This window comes from Dermacentor silvarum, chromosome 5, assembly GCF_013339745.2.
Source record: "Dermacentor silvarum isolate Dsil-2018 chromosome 5, BIME_Dsil_1.4, whole genome shotgun sequence".
Lineage (NCBI taxonomy): Eukaryota > Metazoa > Arthropoda > Arachnida > Ixodida > Ixodidae > Dermacentor > Dermacentor silvarum.
Genome location: NC_051158.1, coordinates 40437281 through 40456469, shown reverse-complemented (window position 1 = coordinate 40456469; position 19189 = coordinate 40437281). Strand labels below are relative to the sequence as shown.

At 48.9% G+C, this 19189-nt stretch overlaps 1 long non-coding RNA gene across 1 annotated transcript; it reads left to right on the top strand.

Moving 5' to 3' along the window:
* The first annotated feature begins 15280 nt into the window (after positions 1-15280).
* Positions 15281-18534, top strand: LOC125945618 (uncharacterized). The gene is made up of 3 exons (XR_007467087.1): positions 15281-15450; positions 16454-16592; positions 18348-18534. It is a non-coding gene; the product is annotated as an uncharacterized LOC125945618 (long non-coding RNA).
* The last annotated feature ends 655 nt before the right edge of the window (positions 18535-19189 follow it).

The window sequence follows — 19189 nt, the reverse complement described above, 5'->3', positions numbered from 1 at the left end:
CACTATTGCAATAGCAAAAACAAAAAATCACCGACGTTTACGATACCCACTTAATGCGAATTTCTAGCGTAGCGGTTTAGGTGTTTTGAATTGGCGATATCTTGCGGCAAAGAATTTGATTCCGAACGACAGGGTGCTCTCGGTGGCAGCGCTAAGCCTCTGCTCGTGCAGCTCGTTTAGCACCAGCGGCAGACGAAATATTTACACCGATTGGGTCGCTCATTCACGGCCGCTGGATTAATAGAAGGCCTTGGCTCATTGATCAGAAATAAGGCCTGAACACGGGAGCCCGGGGCTAGCGCGGAGCGCATTCTCTAGCGGCGGCGGCGGCGGCGGCGCAGACGATGTACCGCATGCGCAGTGAGTCCGACGCCCACGCCAGTGCTTTGTTTCTGCGCTGGCCGCATGGCTGGTCGCCGCCGGCACTCCGCTTTTCTTCTCACCCTTTCGCCGTGTACCACCTCCGTTTTACGCCTCATGGTTCCGCCTCATGGTTCCGCTGCACTCTTCTCTCCGCTTTCCTCCTCTTCCCTCTCGCCGCTTTTTTCATCCCCCGCTGCGCCCCTCGTTCGCTCTCATCCTTCGCTGTGCTCGTTCGCGCGGTTACGCCAAGGACGCCGACACTAGCCGCAGGAACGGGCGCCTAAGCGCGGCGCCCTAAAATGTCGCTCACACTGTCGGGGGAGGCTTGCGGTAAATCCCACGAACGATAGACGGGGACATATATATATATATATATATATATATATATATATATATATTAAATGCGCTTGTCGATAAAGAAAGATGATCCATCGCATGCGAAATCAACCAAGACGCCAACGTCCCAGATTCTGAGAACGCTCTCTTCGCTAAAGTTATTGCAGGGAACACCAGAATTCATGAACACATGAATACTCGGAAATCTGTGACGTCACACTGGCGTACTAGCGCCGCGTTTTCGGTGAGCTAGGTCTAAACGAGGAAATATTTGTCTCCCGTTTGTTCCACAGTGTAATCAATCTTATCTCCTGCAAATAGTGTTTCGAATGACCGTTCCACGGCCTAAAGTGATATAGCGTTCCTCTTCAGGGTCTCTCTCCTTCACTTGGTGTTATTTGGCGTTTTTTAAGGGATACTAAAACGTGTAGCTGCGTTAGAAAATTAGGCTTTTGCTTTAGCAAAACAGCCCCCTTAGCGTGGGAGAAGGCTTAGTAAGCCAGAAATGGCCACAAGCACAAAATACACGTGGCGACGCCACCGGGAGGTTCCCCCATGTGTTCGCTGCGATGTCATGAAATCTTAGGCCGGCTACTCGGGTGTAGTTAATCGTCTATCCGTAAAAAATAAGTGGGGAGGGGGGGGGGGGGGGGGGGGGCTACAGTGCACTCGAAAGAACCAGCATCTTACCATACAGCAACTTTAAAGGACTTTTTCTTAGCTACAACGGACGAACTTTCGAATATATACATCGAAATTCGTGACCCTATACCGACGTACCGGCTCTGAAGTTCTTTCCAGATATTCAGAAAAGGATTGTCGAACTTCATTTTCTTCAACAATAATCATCTCATTCGCTCTCACCGAGGGCATGAAAACATATTTTTAAAATAATACTTCGTCATTGTAAACTAGTATAACGGTGCTCCTTAGCGCCTCTTTAAGGCATTACTTGGGTGGCCATATACGAGTGCACCTTTTGGTTGTTTGTTTGTTTGTTTGTTTGTTTGTTTGTTTGTTTGTTTCTTGTTTGTTTGTTTGTTTGTTTGTTTGTTTGTCTGTTTTTGATCGGCACGAGCTAGTTTTGTCTCTGGTACATCGCGACGGGCGCCTGCAGAGAAAGTGAGAACTCACTTTCTTCCTCCCGTACTTCTGAGAAGGTAAATGTAACAACGCTTGCGTCTGAATACCTGCCTTTAACTCTGTCCCCCTGCCATTTCACTTCCTTTTTTCAGAGCGGGCGTAAGCTGTCGGCAGTGGTAGCGACGGACATGGCCTCCTGCGACGAGCTGTCAAGGTTGTTCGGCAGAACAAGGTGCGGAGGGGGAGCAGCAAAAGAACAAACACAAAAAGCACAATCGTTCTGACGAGACTGGCTGCCTGCGTTGCGTCAGCCTTATTCCTCATCTAACCGCTGCGCAAAAGTCAGAATGATCGGGCCTTCCCAGCTTTTTGGTACAAAGAGATGACAGCCTCTATTGACTCGTTGGGATGAGTTTGGGGTCATGGGCGCCTATCGTGAATATACGACAATTTTTCTTTCTTCAAAATTTCCTTTATATAGTGCACGCGGGACCAGCCCGCAAAAGCATTGATGCTTGCACGTTGAAGGGAACGAAGTTGCGTGGCAAAATTGTCTTGTATACTACTCAGCAGTGCGCGTATAGTTCTACCTGCCGTGGTTGCTTAGTGGCTATGGGGCAGCACTAGGTCGCGGGATCGAATCCCGGCCACGGCGGCCGCATTTAGCGGGGGTGAAATGCAAAAGCACCCATGTATACTTAGTTTTTAGGTGCACGTTCAAGAACCCCGGGTGGTCCAAATCCATTCCGGAGTTCCCCACTACGTCGTGCACCATTATCAGATCTTGGTTTTGGCACGCAAAACCCCATAATTCAATTTTAATTTTAGTACGTAGCTCTAAATTATAATTGTGGGTTGCGTTTAGAGTCTGGCGATATCTCATGTGGTCGGGAAAAAATAAATGAAGGAAATTGAGCATGCCGACAAAGGTCACGAAATATTGGTGATGCACGATATCACTCTAGACAATTTGACAGTTTAGGTTCCGAATGTCAATGCGGGGACGAGAGGAAATATTGGAGGGTTCAGCGGCCTCCTTCTGGCCCCCTTTAGAGCCGCCTTTTGTAAACGGGAAGCCTAGATTGTAAACAAGGCTCCATTGCGAAAACATAAACGTCACATTCTCAATATTTCTTCACCTTGATCGACGGCTGTTCATGTGTTCTCCGTAAATTATATCGGTTAACCTCTCGATGATGCTTGGTGGGTTATGCTGGACGCCGTAGTGGAAGCCTCCGGATTAATTTTGACCACCGGGGGTTCTTGAAAAAGTGTACCTAAGACATCGGGGCACGAGCACTATTGAGTTCCACGCCCATGGGAATGCGGCCGCCGAGGTATGGAGTCTAACCCGTGGTCACGTGGTCAGCAGATCCACACCACAACGACCGATCCACCATTCAGTGAGTGCCTCCCTATAGCGCCGTGTAGCGTCCAGTATAGTCACGAATTTGCCACAATTTGGGCAATGCTCATTCGGTACTGCACCACCAGAGTCCGCTAAGCGCTGACGCGTGGGTAGCAGCCCCCAATCTTTTGAGTCAATCACGTTCTTTCACGTCACTTGGTAATCGGCACCGACGCCATTGCTTCATGTTTGTTTCTTTAAGAGCGACGCTGTCAGCCTTTAGTTTCAAAAGGATGGATAGTTGGGCGAGTTGGTGCGGTAACATATTCTTGGTTTAACCGCTAAGGAACACAGAGGAAGGCAGAAGAATACAGGACGAGTGCTAAAGCCTCTAGTTGGTCGGCATTTCTCGTGTCCACGTCCGTTAGCAAAAATGTGGGCCGATGCTAAGGTAGTTCAGGGCCGACCCGGCCATGGCGCAGCTGAAGCAGGTTTCAAGCACTCAGCAAAGTGACGCAAAAAGCGCATACAATAAAATCATGCATACAACATACAGAACGGCATTCGTTTCAATAAAAAAAAAACAAGCACAAAACAGGCATGCGAACCACAAATTTCATGACTAGCCCGCGATAAATTCGTAAGCGCGTTCTATGTGTGCGTGGCGCAATGGTTTCAATATCGGGTTTCTGTACAAGAGGTTCTGCGCTCGAATCCCGCCGTCGAACATTTTTAATAATGTTTGCGTATTTGTAACAGAGTACCGTGTTGAAAATGACGAGTTTACACAAAGTCAAGAAGCCGCGTCGAAGCACGAAGTTTAGGCAAATCCGTGCACTTGCCAAAATTGCCATGCTGGCCGAAACGCCCCGATGGCGGCTCCCGCAGACACACCCGTTGCGGCACTGCTGTGGGTAGGCCACTCAAAGTTTGGGCTCCCGAGGAACCACGGCGACCACACAGTGATTACGCCACTACCATTACTCTAAATTTAGCAATAAAACCTTTCATACAGCCATCAGCAGACGAAGTGCTTTTGCAGCCGCTTCGCTGGGCATCCACTTTCGCAGGGCCGCCATGGTGACTAAATTTTTATTGCGATAGCAATTATATGGACACTCTAAAGCGGATTTTCGCCGTCGGCGTCACCGTGAGGTTCCGTATGACCTCAACGACGATGAAATCGTCACCGCGCTCCGGACCCTGTATGTGCGAGTGAAAGGGCGCGAGGGACGCGCGCTCTCACAGGGAGCGAACGCACGTCGGAGAGCAAACGCGCATTATGCACGGTGCTCCCTGAAGGGCTGCAGAACTAAGCGTCTCTTTCCTCCTTTACAATCACCATATATAGAGAGCAAACGTACGCGACTTTTGCGCAATGGAAACTGGTACATTTCCGTATAATCTTTTCATAGCAAAGGTGGTTAGAAGGCTGTGACCTGCGCGATGAATACGCAATCGTAAGGAATTCTAGCAGATTTCAAACAAGCAAACGCCTTCGTGTACAATTACCCTCAAAAATATTATAACATTTGCCTAAAGGATATGACGGAAGTGTAAAGATTTTCATGCCTACTTTTCTATGTTACGGTTTGTCGTAAACCCCAAGAACACATTTATAAAGAGACCCTCAGATTACCTAGAGCAAGTGCGCAGGAGTATCAGGATATCATTTGCTCGCAGGGTCTATGCACCTGGCTCCATTGGCAGCAGTGGCCGGATGATAATCTTCCTAGACTTCCCTTCTAGTAGTTCGCAAGCATATTGGGAAATACCATGCCCCTTGACTTTTAGATGCGGAGCATCTTATAGCGGCGGCCTGTCCCGCGGCGTCGTTGACGTCGGCGTCCGTCCGCACCTCTCCTTCTCTCCACGCCAGCTGTGCGATAACGCCTCTCTCCCCCTCTCCGCGCCATCTGTTCGATAACGCGCTTCTCCCTCCGTGTCTTCATCCGCCACCTGTGCGATAGCGCGCGCATGCACGCCTCTCTCTCTCCTCCTCCTCTCCGCGCCAGCTGCTTATATAAACCCGGTGCATGCGCCGCTTCGAAACGTCAACGTCGAGCAGCGGATCCTGAGCTTCGATAACGGGAAGCCGCGTTGGTTCGTGAACGTCGAGCAGCAGAACCTGAGGTTCGGGACCGTCAAGTTCAACGTAAACGTACGAAGCGAGTGGCGGAACCCGACCTTCGAGAACGTGAAGCCGCGTTGGTTCGTGAACGTCGAGCAGCGGATCCTGAGCTTCGGCAACGTGAAGCAGCGTCGGTTCGAGAACGTCGAGCAGCAGAACCTGAGGTTCGGGACCGTGAAGTTCAACGTAAACGTACGAAGCGAGCGGCGGAACCCGAAGTTCGAGAACGGGAAGCCGCGTGTAAACGTCAACAACGAGAGGCTGCTCCCGATGCTGCACGCGACGCGTGAACGCTGTTATAACGACCGCGATGCTCCGCATCAGCCCATGGTTCCCCTCGGGAAGATGGTGTAATTTTAGGGGCGAAGCTCCTTAGGGTGTGGGTCGTTCCCTCCTCTGTAGTAGTAGTAGTAGTAGTAGTAGTAGTAGTAGTAGTAGTAGTAGTAGTAGTAGTAGTAGTAGTATGTAGCCACCTCTAGTTTATGAATTGCTCAATAGATGGCATAAGTGGTAGCCACCTGTAGTTTTATCAAGTGTTCACTAGATGGCGTAAGTCCGTAGCTCTGGTTGGCATGGAGACCGCTATGTATGTATGTATACGCATATATACATATATATGTATATGTATAGTATAACCGGAAGCCGACTTCCGCTTCCGTTTCCACTTCCGGTTCCGCTTCCGGTTCCGGAAGCCAGCTTCCGGCTTCCGGAGAACGCTTCCGGCGTTTTTCTCTCTCGTCCGTAGCTAGGTGCGCTGCGGTGCACAAGGGCGTTCGTTCCCGACGCGCGTTCTCTTTCTCTCGTTCCCGACGCGCGCTCTCTTTCTTTGTCGTCCGTAGCTAGGGGCGCTGCATTGCACAAGGGCGTTCGTACCCGACGCGCGCTCTCTTTATCTCTCCTCCGTAGCTGTGGTTTACCCGAATGATCCCCCGGTGCTTCGCCCACTCATCATCATTCACTTCGTGGATATGCTGTGATTTTTTTTCTGCTGCCCTGAATTAATGCGGCGCTTACTAGCGGCTACTTGGCAGATTTGATTTTGGGGTGGTTTCGTCGCATGACTTTTAACAGCGGAGCTGTTTTAGCTCTTGGTTAGGCCACGTAGTGCGAACAAAAAACTGCGCCTAGCGATGACGTCCCGTGCGTCGCCTAGCAACACTTCTGGTCCGAGGCGCGGCCGACTTATCCGGCGTTCGTCGGCGTGCCCCGGCTGCAGTAGGCGCGAGATGCGACAAGTAAAGCCCCCGAAAAATAAATAAAGTAGCGCCAGTCGTGTCAATGTTGCAGGAAACTCCTCTGCTGTGCGTTCTGTGGAATGCAAACCAAGTTCGTTGAGGTGCGAAGCCCATCGAGAGTGGGGCTTGGCCGGAAAGATGGGCTCGTGCATTTATCCCGCTAGGGCACAGCAGGGCGGTGCGGTTCGCAGCGGTTAGTTAGTTAGTTAGTTAGTTAGTTAGTTAGTTAGTTAGTTAGTTAGTTAGTTAGTTAGTTAGTTAGTTATGTAAGGTTTCATAGCGCAAATGCGCAACTTAGGCTGTGATGCGCCAGGTTCGCAGCGGTGTATTGGTTGGTTGCGTGTTTGGTGGCGTGTTGCGTGGCTCGAAAAACGTTGACTTCGCGGAAAACAGAAAATGCCTCGTGTGTGTAGTGTTGAGGGCTGTACCAACAGCGCAAGGCGCTTGCTCAAGGGCAGCGGCAGTGTTGACCCGACTGTGTCCTTATGTGGTGCCGCGCGATGAGACCCGACGTTCGCAATGGATCAGTGCTCTGCCGATGATAAAACGGAAAAACAGCCAGAGAAACCGATGGGGGGGTCTCTGCATTTCTCGCTCTCGGATTATGTATATAATCTAGCCCTCGGAAAGTATATTCGCGGGCCCCAGAGGCCAGTCCTTTCTTGAGCAGCTGTCCCATCAATGTCGCCTTCATCAAATCTCCTACTGATGCCCCTGCAGCAGCAAACTGGTGGCTCGGTGAGTGCTGAATGTCATTCAAAAAGACACGAAAAACCCATACCGAGTACGCGCGCAACTTTCTACGCTTGTTCTGTCGGGGACAACGTCGACTGGCGGACCGGCCGCCTCGCCTTCCGTCGACGAAAACGAGGCTTCGCTTTCCGTCGGCGCGGCCGGCTACTCACCGTCATCGTACGCGGAAACACCTACCGCGCGTGCACGGAGGATAATTTCGTGCTCCGTTTCACTGAAGTCGCTCAGATGCAGTCCTGCTTCCCTGGCGAGCTCTTCGTTGCAAGGTTCAGCGTCAGCAATGGTATCCATCGCTGCCACAGAACACGTTAGCAAAAGTCGCAGCGAACGCGGACGCAGTGGCCATGCAGCCTATGATGGAGCGAGCGCCTCGGCCGTTTACGCAAGCGGTGACGTATCATGGCGCTCTCTCATTCGCTGAGAACAATGAAATACGTGACGACACTGCTTCAGTGCCGAATCTGGGGTGAGAGAAATTGAGTAAGAGAGATTTGGTCTTTGTTTACGAATTTCTCCGCTAATAACTCATATTTTTGCACACAACAAAAACTGCATAAATTCCTGAAGGTCCCTCTTTATTCCAACTGAACTTCCTGTTTCTCTTTAGTGTCCCTTTAAACAACTTTTTCTTAGCTACAACGGACGAACGTTCGAGTAAATACAGCGAAATCCATGACGCCTATACCAACGTACCGGCTCTGAAGTTTAGGCCAGATATTCAGAAAGCGATTGTCGAACTTCATTTTCTTCAACAATAATCATCTCATTCGCTCTCACCGAGGGCATGAAAACATAATTTTAAAATAATACTTTGTTATTGTAGACTAGTATAACGGTGCTCTTTAGCGCCTGTTTAAGGCATTACTTGGGTGGTTATCTACAGCTTTTGTTTAATTGTTCTTCTTCTTTCTGGGGTTTTACGTGCCAAAACCAGTTCTGATTATGAGGCACGCCGTAGTGGAGGGCTCCGGAATAATTTCGACCACCTGGGGTTCTTTAACGTGCACTACAACGCAAGCACACGGGCGTTTTTGCATTTCGCCTCCATCGAAATGCGGCCGCCGCGGCCGGGATTCGATCCCGCGATCTCGAGCTCAGCAGCGCAACGCCTTAGCTGACTGAGCTACCCCGGCGGGTTTTGTTTAATTGTTCGTTTGTTTGTCTGTTTGTTTGTGAGTGTTAATTAAATTATGGAATTTTACGTGCCAAAACCACGATCTGATTATGAGGCAGGCCGTAGTGGGTATCGGCACTCGTACATCGGGACAGGCGCCAGCAGAGAAAGTTTGTACTCATGTTCTGCCTCCCTTACTTTTTGAGAAACTAAATGTAAGAGCGGTTGCGTCTGAATACCTGCCTTTAACCACGGCGTCCGCATTTCGACGGGGGCGAAATGAGAAAACACCCGTTTACTTGGATTTCGGTGCACATTAAAGAACCCCAGGCGTGCCTCATAATCAGATCGTGGATTTGACACGTAAAACCCCTATAATTTAATTTTAATTTTAGTACGTAGCTCTAAATTAAAATTATGGGTCACGTTTAGAGTCTGACAATACCTCATGTGGTCGGGAAGAATAAATGAAGGAAATCGAGCATGCCGACAAAGGTGACGAAATGTTGGTGATGCACTATGGCACTCCACCACTCGACCCCAAAAAGTTGAAGGGTCAATGCGGAGACCAAAGGAAATATTGGAAGGTTCGGCCGCCCCCATTCGGTCCCCTTTATAGCCGCCTTATGTACACGGGAAGCCTAGATTGTAAACAAGGCTCCAGTGCGGAACCAGAAACGTCACATTCTTTCTATTTCTTCACCTTGATCGGCGTCTGTTGCGTTTTTCTGCGTAAATATATCGTTTAGCTCTCGAAGCTGCATGGTGGGTCATGATGGACGCCGTAGTGGAGGCCTCCTGATTAATTTTGGCCACCTGGGGTTCTTGAAAAAGTGCACCTAAGGCATCGGTGCACGAGCACTATTAAGTTCAACGCCCATGGGAACGCGGCCGCCGTGGTATAGGGAGTCGAACCCGCGGTCACGTGCTCAGCAGAGCCACGCACGCCATAGCCACTGATCCACCGCGCGGTGGGTGCCTCCTTATCTATAGCGCCGTGTATAGCGTGCTGTATAGTTTCGAATTTGGCACGATTTCGGCAATGGTCATTCGGTACTGCACCACCAGAGTGCGCTAAGCGCTGACGCGTGGGCAGCAGCCCCCAATCTTGTGAGTTATTCACGCTCTTTTATTAAATCACTTGGTAATCGATTTCTACGCCATTGATTCAGGTTTCTTTCTTTTACAGCGAAACTGTTAGCCTCTAGTTAGTCAGCATTTTTCATGCCCGCGTCCGTGGGCATGAAAAATGTGGGCCGATCCCGGAGGTAGCGTACTACCAGGCCGACCCGCGGTGGAGTTGAAGCAGGCTTCAAGCACTCGGCAAAGTGAAGCGAAAAGCGCATACATACTTCGGAATCGCGCATACAACATACAGAACAGCCATTCGTTTCAATTAAAAAAATAACAAGCACAAAACAAGCATGCGAACCACATGTTTGATGACAAGCCCGCGGAAAATTCATAAGGGCGTTCTATGCCGCTTCTCAATGCATGCGTATGTGGCGTAATGGTTTCAATATTGGGCTCCGGTGTTCGAATCCTGCCGTCGAACATTTTTAGTAATGTTTGCGAATTTGTAACAGAGTACCGTGTTCAAAATGACGAGTTTACAAAGTAAAGAAGCCGCGTTGAAGCCAGAAGGACGAATTTTAGGCAAATCCATGCACGTCCCAAAATTGCCAAGCTGGTCGAACCGCCCCGACTACAGCTCCCGTAGACACTCCCCTTTCAGCACTGCTAAGGGTAGACCACGCAAAGTTAGGGCTCCCGAGGAACCACAGCCACCACAAAGCGCGATTATATCACTACTGTCACGCTAAAGGAATAAAATATTACATACAGCTGTCCGCAGATGTAGTGGTTTTGCAACAGCTTCGCTGGGCATCCACTTTCGCAGCACCGGCATGGCGAGTCAATTTTTTTAGGGGCGAAGCACCTTAGGGCCGAGCCTTGCCCCCCCCCCCCCCCCTCGTCGTCGTCGTCGTCCGTAGCTCTGGTTTGCATGGAGTCCGCTAGGGGCGCTGCGGTGCACAAGGGCGTTCTTTCCCGACGCGCGCTCTGTTTCTCTCTTCAGCCATGGATGATAACGGTCGCTTCTGATAACGGCGTGCCCGCTATGGATGAAAAGGCGAGAGTGGCGACTCAATTGCAAGCAGAGTCGAGGGCTCGCAAAGCTGCTGCAGCACGGCGACGCAGACAACAAGCGGACCCGGGGTCTAGGGCGCGGGAAGCTGCAGCAAAACGGCAACGCCAGCAAGCGGACACGGAGCTGAGGGCTCTCGAAGCTGCAGCAGCACGGCAACGCCGGCATGCGGACCCGGAGCTGAGGTCTCGCGAAGCTCGCGCTTGAACTAGGGAGCTTACATGCAACACCGTTTTAAACAGCGTTGCATGTAGGCTCCCTAGCTTGAACCGAGCATCGGCGCCACCAACCTCAGCTAGAGATCGCTTCCGGCATTTTGCCGCCGCTTCCCGCGCTCTCGCCGCCTCTGGGTCCGATTGCCGGCGTCGGGGGATTCACGGTTAACCGAATGATCCCCCGGTGCTTCGCCCACTCATCATCATTTACTTCGTGGATACGCGGTGTTTTTCCACTTCGCCGCGGTGGCGAAGTGGACTCGCCGAGATTCTTCGCATTGGTGGCGAAGCGAGTACAGCGACACCATGTGTGTAAAGAAGGGGTTTATATATATTGTCACGTAGTAGTGACAATATATATATATATATATATATATAGTCACGTAGTAATTCGTGTCGGTCACACAATCAGATACCATAAGCGTCGGTGAAAACAGGCAACAAAAAGAAGCATCGATAACGTTCTAGAAACTTCCGATACAGGCGCGTCCTGCGCCGAGCGATAACGTTTAACATTTGTTAGCCGGTGGAAAGCGGCCACCGGTGAAAGATAAACATGTATACGTGTCAATATAGCTAACTGTGCTACTCCTAAAGACATGCCATAGACCCGTTATGTTCCCCACGGAACAACGTAACGAAACTACAAAGTGTACCTATATATTCAAAATAGATCGAATGTACGCATTCAAGGGCGTATTTTTTATTTTATTTTTCATGAGAACGAAACATCCTTTGCCTTCCTACCCGAATGCGCGACTGTTTGACGTATTTCTCGCCGACTAAAGTAGGCAGATCCCGGAGAACGCGCAATGAAAACTGGTACATTTCCGTATAATGTTTTCCTAGCAAAAGTGGTTAGAGGGCTGTGACCTGCGCGATGAATACGCAAGCGAAAGGAATTGTAGCAGGTTTCAAACAAGCAAACGCCTTCGTGGACAATTACCCTCAACAATATTACAACATTAGCTTAAAGGATATGACGAAAGTCTAAAGATTTTCATGATTACCTTTCTATGTTGCGTTGGTCGTAAACCTCAAGAACACGTTTATAAAAAGACCCTCATATTATCTAGAGCAAGAGCGGAGGAGTATCAGGATATCATTTGCTAGCAGGGTCTCTGCACCTGGCTCCATTGGCAGTGAGCATTGCAGCCAAAAGTGCTAGACTTTTGACTCTTCCTTCTAATAGTTCGGAAGCATATTGGGCAATACCACGACCGCTACATAAAAAAAATTCACAGCATATCCACGGGGTGAATGATGATGAGTGGGCGAAGCTCCGGAGGGAATCATCGGATCTCCCGCTTAAGGGGACGCTAGCACAAACGCGTTAGAAACGTGCAGTACTCTCTAGTAAGGGGGAGCGGCCACAGCGTCTTACGCAGCCATTTACACATGCCGGAACGTGCACCGCGTTTGCCGATGCCATCACATGACTGCTGAGAGAGTATACCCCCGTATTCATAAACGCTCCTCGACTTGAACTTGACTTGCCACCGCCTTGGGCAGCGCGTTCAAAACGCGTTGAAGGTAAGGCGGAGGGGCCACAGCGTCTTACACCAGCTTCTTACACGGGCCGTAACGCGCCAGCACAAACGCGTTAGAAACGCGCTAGAAACGCAGCCTTTCGTTAATGTTGGGTATTTATTGTCATCGTGGTGCGTGTGTCCATGTGCGCTTCGTGGCGTAGTGGTTAGCGCCGCGCGTTCGGAAGCGAGGAGTCCCTGGTTCGATTCCGCGCTACGGACGCAACCTTCGGAATTTTTTTTTCATAAAAGTAGACGTGGCTACCTACTACTACGACGACGACTACTACTACTACTACTACTACTACATACTACAAAGGAGGGACAGACCCACACCCTAAGGAGCTTCGCCCCTAAAAACAGCAGTAAACTTGGCTAAAACTACATGACTCATGCCACACCCCCACTACTGCAAGGATTTCCGCCGCTAGAACAAACGCTACAATAATAACGTGTGGCCGGCGTGGGCCAGCCACCGTCAGACATTCAACGCGCCCTAAACGATTCGTTTGCACGTAAGCGGCAAGGTCGCTGCGCCCGGTCCCGGAGATAAGAGAGCCACGCTCATCGGAGACCAGTGCCTCAAAAGTCCCTAAGCAATTATGTCCCTAGGCACCTAGGAGCCCCACGATTGCCATGACAACACGTGTTAAGCGGAAGTCTCCGCTGTACCTTCGAGCAATTGTAAAGTCGCGGCCGGATGGGAAGGCCGGCGCGTTGTGCGTTCCACCGAGGAGCAGGCTGCATTTGAGCAACGGAGCCGCGAACTCGCTAGGGAAAGGGCTCGTCGTCGACGCGCCGATACTATCGTGAGGGCTTCCGAAGCCCAGACCAGGCGTCAGCGAAGAGCCGCCCACCCTGAGTTTAGGGCAAACGAAACGGAGCGCCTGCGACAGCGTCTTCTTGTCACAAGCTTCGCTTGCCCCCATTTTCTCGACAGAGGAAGGGCTGGTGATTTTTTTTTTTGGGGGGGGGGGTGCCGTAGGAGAGATAAGGAGAGCGGAACAAAACTACACCGATTGTTCGAGAACATTTCAGGCGCATTGCACAGAAACCTTAGTTAAACTGCAGCGCAGAAGTATGCATGCACGCAAAATAGTTCATGTGGAACATACATCACTCTGCTAATTCTCCGCCATACGCGACACTTTGACAAATTATTTAAAAGTTCTGACTGCACGCATATTTCCTTTCAATCGTTGGCGATGCAGCAGATGATTTTTGTTAGTGGCGCTGTCATCTTTCTGCACACCTGTGCATGGACATAAGTGTATAGCCCGCGCTACTTGGCGGCTAAAGCGCCGGCAAAGTGAGTGCCGCGCATTTAGAGTGTTCCGTTTAACTGTGGACTCAGCTGTACTCGTGTATGGCCTCGCAAAAAATGTCACATTCCAGCGCACGTGCAAATCGATCCGCTGTTGGCCACCGGCTGGAAGAGGAGCGATGATAAACGGTTGTCCGCGACCTATATCCTCAGCCCCAGCTAGCACAAAAGAGATATAATCATTCTTATTCATGGATATTTCGCTTTGACCGTCAAAAATCTAGATTGAAGAATTCAACACCGAGAAGGATTCAATTAGGATGGAAAAATCTTGCTATAAGGCGGATTTTAGAAGACGTTTAAAATCGCTTGTTCTAGCAGCCTACAATTATTGATTTTTTTGTTGTTGTTTTCTTTGTTCTGCTTTTTGGCAGGAAAAACGGTCGTTGGTTTTTGTTTTTGCTTCGCCCTGTTAGAAGAGAGTGCAATCAACCCAGGCGCAGGTGTTTGCATTGTGGTGAGTGAGCACTGAAAGGGCAGCCACTTGCTCTTTATGCTCATAATGAAGTCCACAATAAAGAAGAAAAGTTACGCTGACCTTTCAGACCGTCAAAGGAGGCGCAGAGTTAATGACGAACTGAAATCTGCCAGTCCTGTTGCCACGAGTACCGTCCAATAAGTATCATTGTAGGTTAATAAAAGTAGTGACTATGCTTCTAGTGAAGTATCCTCGCCACATGAGGATGCTCAATCCAAGGACAGTTTTCACGAAAGTGACCTTGCCTTGAAAGGCGAAAATGTAGAAGCACATACGCAAGCCATTTCTAGAGAATATTTTGTTCCACAAAACGACCCTCCTATGAGCGCGGGCATCGAAAATGGAGGTTCTTCGGACTATGCATCATCATCTGCAGAAAATCAGGCAAGTCTTTGTCCACGTAAATGTGTGGAATTTCAAGGATGGCTTGCATCATGGGTTACAAGTCACCGAATTCCGCTTGTCGCAGTTTCTGAACTTCTCCGGAAACTAAGCACCACTTTCGACGTTGATTTTGTCATCGACGCGAGGACATTGTTGAACAGTCCTCGATACACTCCAACGCGATCTGTCGCTCCTGGCGAATATTGCCATTTTACTTTGAAGGAAAATTTAGAACGCATGATTGCTGTGTTCCTGAGTGGCTGTCGAGGGTAGATCCCATGACAACGCTCAGAGAATTTTAACTGACAATGTCAGCCAAGTTGGACTGACGGTTCAAACTGTAAAATGTTTTGATATCGTTTGTCGCAGTTTGTGTTTTGTCTGTTTGGTTAACCTGTTTTACTTTGACCGAAAGGAAGAAAAAGACACCGTAGTCTAGTTGCTAGAGAACCGGCTGCTGTGACCCACGGCAGAAGTTCGATTCCATTATAGGTTGCACATCACTTTTTTGTATTATAAAGCGAGTTAGGAACCTACCTACCTACCGCAAAGTGCCAAGAATGAGGCATTAAAAAGTTCGACTTTTGTTATTTCAAATTATCTTTGTAAGGTGGCGCTAGCATTATGGTAGCAGCCGCATTTTGTATTTTCTTAGTAAAATTAGCTAGCATTTCTGTGCTTCAGGTACCGAGTACGAAGCCACACTGAGTATTTTTCTGCATTGCACCAGAGCGTGTGTCGCAAGAGGATGCAGCGCCGCGATGTATCATAGCGGCTACCTGACAAAGCGAGGAGTGGCGCGACGGCTCATCGTGTCATCGCTTGCGCCGACACAGTCTGAGCAGCCGAGCGGACTGCGCTCTCCGCGCAGCTTCCCTCCAGATTGCGTATCTTTTGAACCCGCCGTTACATTGACCGTTATTTTTGTCAGGACCAGCCGTTAAGTTCCTGACGCGTATTCGTTCATGAACTGCGGAGCGCCAGACTGCCTTCCACATCTTCTTTGCTCACGTAAGTAGTCACGGCCACTTTGACACCTGTCGTGTTTAATTATTTACGGTTTTCAGGCGGGAGTTTTAGGTGGAAGTTTTAGGCGGTAATGAAGTTTTTCTATGAAAGCGCCTTGATTTTAACTGCAATCTCTAATATTGTTTAAGAGGCATGTTTACGTCTGCGTACGTTTCTTTTATTGTATGCGTATTCAGGTTTGCCAAAGCTGTCTAAAATTACCTCTGCGACGTTTCGTTGACCATTGATCGTTAGGAAGACGATGGCATTCCCGTTTGGCGCAGAATGATGAGACGTGCTACGATCTTCGCGTAGCCACAGCATTCTTCCGTCAACGCTCTTGTGCGAGATCACTCGTGTGTTTTTCCGAGCGTGAAAGATGCCCGCGAATACACGCAAAACTGCCGAACGACTGGCCGCTCGAGGCAGTTTGCGTGTATTGGCAGGCATCTTTCACACTTGGAAAAACACTTTATGTAGCTCATATTGAGAAACAGAAAGCGGTATCAGGGGTTTCTCATGTTGCTTTACAATCTTCTCATTGACACTTTTCATTTAACTATAGTAATTGAGAAGTTAATGAATTGATTAATTAGAACTAATTATCTAACTAGGCGGAATGCAAAAACTAATCTGAGTATCTCCAACATTACCTTGGTTCTGTCCTGGTACGTGGCACTTGCATATTTTTACAGTTTGGCTAAAGTTAAATGAAACACCCTGTATGTAGTGCACTGTTGCCTTGTTTTTTTGTAACATAATCCGACAGTGTAGCTATTTACAGCATCTTTTTTTAGGATACCTAACATTTTTTGGCTTCAGTCATGCAACAAATAAATTTTGAGGTCGCACTGGCGTTTTCTGTTTGCAAGTCTGTGTAGTAAAAAAATTCTGTTAAAAAACGAAAAATTCCAATGTGCAGTTGTAGTAGGCACTGCTGTTACATTATAAACATAGATACTCCGAGTTTATCAGCACAATAGTTTTTTTGTAACTTACTATGCAGGCACATACCTACGTGCAAGAGAGAAGGCGCGTGAGGGTGAAGACACCAATCATGTACCCTCTACAGGTGCCGAAAGGGGCAGAAGAAAACGCCGCCGCCCAAAGGGCCACCACGAAACTCCTGAACTCCAAGAACCCAGGTAACTGTTATTTCATATAAAAGTCGTACGAATTAAATTTTCAGTGTGACACATATACAGTCGTATCTCGATAATTCGAACTCGAAGGAGCCCGAAAGTTTGTTAGAATTAAAGGAAGGACTTATTTCTGAAGTATTCGTGCACCACAGCACGACGTACGAATGGAGTCGTTATATATCACGGCGCGCAAGCAGATGGCGAGTAGGGGCCACGAGACTGCTCACGTCGGCGAACGCTCGCAGAAAACGATGCTGTAGGGAGCGGGCAGCGCCAGCACGGCGCTGGGCGCGCGCGGACACGTCGAAGGTGAGGGAGGAGGGCGTCAAGGAAGCGGATTTGGCTTCAGCAGAGGTGACCCCGTCGCTTCGGTGGCTCCCCTCACTCCCCCTCTCAACTCCCTCGTAGCTCCCCCTCCTTCGACTGTCTCCGTGCGCGCCCGCCGCCGGCCCGGCGCCAGCTTAACCCTCTCCTTTTCTTTTCCTGCCGTTGAAGGGAGCGTTGGCCGGTTGTGAGCAGTTTCGTTGGCCGGACTGGGCCTCCGTCGTAGCTGCTCTGCGTCGCAGCCGCAGCGTTGAGACATCGACTCGAACACGCGTGTTACGGCGCGACGACGTAACGGCGACCTTGCCATTTGAGAGAGAGAAATTTACGCCGCGGTTCTTTTTCTTTTATCGCGATAAAAATTATATGGGCACTCCAAGCGCATTTTTGCCGCTGTCGTCGTCGCCGCGCGTCATGTGTGGGTTTTAGTGTGTGGGCTCATTTCGGTGTAAGCAATAAATTGCGTATGCAAGCAATCTAGATCATAATTGATTTATAAACTGCACGAGCTTAACCTTTAACCCATTGCGTAACTATAAATGTCACCAAGGTCAAAGTTAGTGAAACTGGGTGGAAAATTACAGCTTATGTTCCCACCTTGTGTGTGGATGACTCACTGTTTTTGTAAAAAAATTCTTTACAAGTGCTTGGCAATGTTATTGTGTGGAGGTTTTCAAACAGGCAAGTCATAGGCGTGCAACATTTTAATGGTTTAATTACAACCAACTGAAGTTCTTACTGTATATGCTTGAAGCAGCCGTGCTGCAAATAGTCGCTGTTACTCAAGGTTGCACTCTTCTGCTGTCTATTATTTTTTAAGGAATCGCAATATATTTGCTCAATTTGAAGTATGCGATGTGTTTGATAGACTGGTATTTAGGTATATGCTCAAGCCTGCGCCATTTCTGAATTGGCTATGTGATCTGTGTCAAATAAAATTGGGGTGGTGTAACAATGCTGTCACACTGAAGCTGTGCCTTTGCAGAGCCGCACTTACCTCTTTTCTCGTACATTATCAGAAATGCATTATCTATTCCTTTCTTTGAATGCTAATTGGCGCCTACTTCGCACATGTTTAGGAGGCTGCTGTCATCTACCAGTCGCCAACTAGTCAAGACAACAGCCTCCTGAAAGCTAGCAAAATAGCCGACACCTACACTGGTTGGCGATTGTACATGCAACACCTTCAGTTAGATGTAAAGTATGTCTTCAAGGCAACAGAAGGGAATTTCACTTGTGATCGGTTAATGTTAGAACCATGTTAATAAAGGTGCAATGCTCGAAAACTGTGTGCTTGGACCAATATATTGTAGTGCTGGCCATTGCCAAGATATATTGCAGTGCTTATTGCCAATGCATTAAAAAACTATACGTTCACTAAGAAAAGTGTGCTTCAATTAACATACGTTTTACACATGCCTAATGTTTTTGCAGTAAGAAGACCAGCAGAATTAAGGAGCTACAGCCCAGCAGCCTGTTCGAAACCAGGTTTATCAAGGTCGATACCTGTAATGGACGTTACTCGGAGGCACTCATATTTAATGTTGATTGCTAGCTTGTCTAGTCGTGTTTACTTTTTGCAATAAAAAAATGTTATTGCTGTATGTGTTTCGTGTATTGCACAAGCGCAAACCTGCATACCGCCGGCCGGCGAAACGCCGCAGGGGCATGGGGAGAGGGAAGGAAAGGGAGACGAGGGGGGCGCTAGAGGGGAGGGTGAAAGAAAACGGATGTCAAAATCCTGATTGTAGCAGGATTCAATCTGTCTTTTTTAAATGCTTCTAATGGTCTTACAAAATCCTATTTCAAGACAGAATTTTTCGAAACTACTTTAAGCAGGATTCTAGAACTTCTTGCAATAGTCATATCCGCCGGACATTAGCAACGATATACGACCATTTATCACCTTCTAAACGGATTGCACGGATTTTTTAGTGCGTCTTTGAGACGTTCATTTAGTCTTGGCGAATCGGTATGGAAGCAGTTTTCTATCGCTTTTGTGCTAGCTGGGAAGGGCTTTCGTTCTCCCGACGCTGCGCTCCTCTTTCTCTAGTTCCCGACGCGCGCCTTTTCCTTTCTGTCCGTAGCTAGTGCTCTGCGGTGCACAATGGCGTTCGTTCACCGACGCGGTTCCTCTTTCTCTCGTTTCCCGACTTCGCGCTCTCTCTGGTTCTTTCCTTTTTCCGTATCTAGGTGCTCTGCGTGGCACAAGGGCGTTCGTTCCCGACGCGCGTTCTCTTTCTCCTCGTTCCCGGACGCGCGCTCTCTTTCTTTCT